This window comes from Carettochelys insculpta, chromosome 5 (assembly GCF_033958435.1).
Source record: "Carettochelys insculpta isolate YL-2023 chromosome 5, ASM3395843v1, whole genome shotgun sequence".
Taxonomy (NCBI): domain Eukaryota; kingdom Metazoa; phylum Chordata; order Testudines; family Carettochelyidae; genus Carettochelys; species Carettochelys insculpta.
The window spans coordinates 107,270,947-107,275,285 of record NC_134141.1 but is presented as its reverse complement, the minus strand read 5'-3'; positions in this window follow the sequence as shown (position 1 = coordinate 107,275,285).

Here is a 4,339-nt window from a genome sequence, read left to right as displayed (position 1 = left end):
GTAGCTTTATTCTTATTTTGCCCAAGGTCCTATGGAGCTTGAATTGTGCCAAGATTATATTCGTGTGATTCCCAATTACAGAACTGTGTGATGGACTCTAACTCAATTAATGGCTAAATTTAATCTAAAACTGTGCAAATATTTGCATAATTAGCACTTTTGCTGATGGTTTTTTAACTTCTTTTTGTAGTGACAACAGTATTCTTATACATCTGTACTCTGAAGATCCCTTGATTACAGCTAGCTCTTTAGAATCTGTACACTCACCATCTCACTCGTTCTTTCACTGTTCATGGGATGCTAGCAATGGCAAATATATTGTGGGTAAAAATTTCTCACTGGTAGGGAGGGGATAGAGCAAATGGTGTGAAAGCTCTTTTCCCAAGGTACCAAGGTAGACACTTTTATCAGTCTACTCAATATCACATAAATAAATGTCTAAATATTCTGCTTGCACTGGTTATTAGGTGGAAGCTGAAATACCATTTTGTACCTGCAATGAAGTGCATATACAGTTGTTCCTATTTACATGTCTAGCTCTAGTTAGAAACCTAAATGAGATTCTGGTTCTGGTTATGCATGTGTAAATCCAAAGAAATTCCACTGACTTGGCAGAACAATAAAGTCAGTAGTATTACTCCAGATTTACATCTGTGTAACTGAGAACAGTTGCTTAGTGTCCCACTGGCTTACACTGCACTGGCTTTTAGATTGTAATAAAATAAATACAGTAGTCCCCTAGTATGTGCAGTTTTGATTTGCGCTTAACTTGCATTAATGTGAGTTAAGTGCAAATCAAAAGTGTTCCAGCTCTTGCAGCTGGAGGAGCCAGGGAGAAGCTGCACCTGGCTCCCACCAGTGGCAGGGAGAGGGGAGCCAGGCTGTTGCCTGGTTCTCAGTGCCCCGCTTCTTGTGGGACCCAGGAAACTGACCAGCACATGGCTAGTCAGTTTCCTGGGCTCCCTTGCACTGGTGGGACCCCAGAAACTGACCACCTATGTGCTGGTCAGTTTCCTGGGTCCTGCGAGTGGTGGGGAGGCAGGAACCAGGCTGCTACCTGGTTCGCGCTCCCCACCACTCTGGAAGCCAGGAAACCCCTAGTGGGCTGGTCAATTTCCTGGCTTCTCCAAGCCCAGGGGAGCTGGGAGCCAGGCTACTGCCTGGTTCTCATCTTCCCCGACTTGTGCGAAATTTGAGTTATGCAGGGGTTGCAAGGAATGCAACCCCTCCATTACTCGGGGGTGTACTGTGCAGTGAAATTGCATTGCTCTTCCATTCAGGAAACACAGACAGCTTTCCTTCCGAGAGCTCATATTTTCAGTCTTGAGTTTAACAGAGGCTAGAGGCAAAATACATTGCCAGTACCCCACTCCTGGTGACAAACAGAGCCCAAGGTGACCCTCTCTATGTGGCACAGAAACTCACATGCAAAAACCAAAGAAACAACATACTCTGGTACCAGAAATCTTAACTGAGTCTCCTTAACTAGAAGGTTGGACTGCCATTGGTCTGCTGAATTGGCCTGAAAAAAACAATTAATTTTAATTATCCAAAGACTATCAATGACAAGAAGACATTACAGATTATGCTCAGTTATGTTTACATCATGTAACATGAGGAACATTTGCACAACAAATAATATGACTGTTGGCTTGCTCTATTTTGTTAGTCTTTAAAGTTCTGCATGACTGCTTTTTTGTTTTGGTAGAACAGAGACTAACACAGCTATCTCTCTGTCACTAACTAAGAGACAGAGTTACTGTGCTGTAAATCAGTATCAGAAATTTGCAGATGCCTGCACAACTTCACACACACAGCTCACTGAGATATTCCAGATTTTCAGAAACAGATGGGCGGCTGTTGCTGAGAACTAAATAAAGACCTTTTATCTCTGCATGTCAGCTTAACAGAGTAGATCTAGTTGATAGGAAAGCAGTAGTAGGGTACTTAACCACTTATCAAAAGTTATTTATTTCCTGTGGTAGCCAGAACATTGATAATGTCCTACAAAGTTAAAGCTAAATGTTCCTCAATACACAGAAGCTGGTTGACACTGAAAGATCATTATACCTTTTTCAGCTTATAATGGAATCCACTGTAAAGCTGGAGGTTCTTAGAAGGCTGTGGTATCCTCTTGTGTGTGTCCCTCTGTAGGTTTTCTATGATGTTCATGGTGCACATGCTATGCCCAATATTGTCTTTTCTTGGTATCTAAAATCAGTGATTCAGTCTATCTTGATAGGTGTTTGAAGCTTGACTGTTCTGGTGCCTGTTGTTATTCTGTTGATCCCATGTGGTGATGTACTGTTGCCTTATCTTGGAACATAGGTATCCACCTAGAGCAGGGGGCTGCAACTGTGCGACTCTCTAAGGGCTTCTTTGTGGCTCCCAATGCTATAATTGCAAAGTTAATAAAACCCTCCTGATTATTTTCATTTGTGACAAGGTAAGAACAAGAGGGAAAAGCAAGGCAGGCAAACAGGCAGAGTGTGAGCAGCTGAGGAGGAAACCACCCAGGTCAGTTGGGGCCAGCTGGGCCCACTTAAGCCTGTGTTTAAAAGAACCCTTATCCGGGGGGAGTGGGGGGAGGAAGAAGAAGGGGGAGGGAGAGTTTTCTTGAGGCACTGAGAGGAGTGCTCAGCCGTGAGGGGCTAAAGCCCTGCCCAGGAGGCCCTGAGATGGGGTGTAAGGCCAAGTGGGCTGAACACACAGGAGGAGCCAAGCCAGAAGAGGGAAGCAAGCTACTGCCACAGGCACTACCTGGGGGAGGTCTGGCGGGGAGGAGTCATCTGGGGAAGTGACCCAGGGAAGAGCTGCAGTGCTCATAACAAGGGGAGCCCTCCCCCCACTGCCAGCAGCCACACAGGGTCCCTGGGTCAGAACCTGGCATGAGTGGGTGGAGCCTGGGTTCCCCCCAGACCACCATCTTCCCCCTGCCCCCCATCTCAAGGGCAGCAGTGTCCTTGCCATAGGAGAGTGGACTAAACAGGGGCCTGGAGCCCGGGAGCCAGGCCACCCTTGCCACACAATATTTTGGTGAATATCTAAAAGCTCAACAACGAACAGAGCAGAGTGCTCCTGGAAGTTGTCTCCTCTAGGGAAAGGAAGCAGCCTGAGATGTCGGTAGTTCTACTTCCTCTTTCCCCACTAGGAATGGAGGGTAAGACTGGGATTGGGCAGATCTTCCTTTAGATGGGGTGAGTAGGAGACTGCCAAATAGGATGACTCTTCTTCCCCTATTTATTGCTGTTGCTGCTCCTGCCTTCTGGTAAGAAAGGCAGAGAGATTCAGAAGGTCCTTATCTGGACATTAACTCCGAGGGGTCTCCCACTTCCGATGCTGTGATGGGAGTGGGGAGGAGAAAGGGAGGAACACTGAAGAGCCAGAGGAGGGGATAGAATTGGTGCTTGAGGGAGAAAATTAGAGCTGAATTTAGAAGCATAGTAAGGACCATTTGGCAGTCTATTTTCCCCTTCCTTACCTTATTTCTGAGTGCATCAGCTTGAGTCTGCTTTTTTCCTCATCAGTAGAAAAGTCAAAGGTATTTTCCACATTTGACATAATAGGAAGAGACACCCCAGTTTGAGACATGCGAGGGGAAAAAGTCAGAATGGGGTATGAGAAGAGACATCTACTTCTCCTCTGATATCCTATGGAAGATCCTGTCATCTAATCTGTACCCGTGTGTCCAGCACTCCCTCTGTAATTATGTCTGAGCCAAGTAATTCCATCTGTTTCCTAAAGCAGAATGCAAGGGGGATTCTCCAGATGCACCCTCAGGCTCAGATATGAGCTGGCCAAGAAGAAGCGCTGTTTGAAAACCTGGATGTGGTAGATATAGGAGGACTTGCCAAAAATTTTATTGTTAAACTGTTTATGCTTCAGTCTTCTGGAAGAGGCCCCTGTCAAGGCTGAAATGACCAAGTAGAAAGTATATGACATGTTTATTACTGGACTATGAAGAAGGCCAAACAGATGTAGAGCTGAATCCTGAACTCTGGCTACTGCTGGAGGCTGTGGATGGGGAAGAGATTTCTAAGATACAATTAGAACTGGGTGCTTTTGTGAATGTTTCTGTCTTTCACTTTTGGCCTCTTTGTCACCTTGCTAAGCAAATTTACAGAAACATTGTATGCTGATATATAAAGCTGATGATGTCTAGAAGCAGTTTGGGCCAGATTTATTCAGATGGTAGAGCCCTGGAGTTGGAGTTGGCAAGTTCATTCAGAGTCCTATATGCAATTGTTATACTATTGTGAAGGGTGCCTCCAATTTCTCTTTCCTCAGGGAATCTGCAGGTGCCAACACAGCTGTCCAAAATTGGTGGTGCTATCAAAGG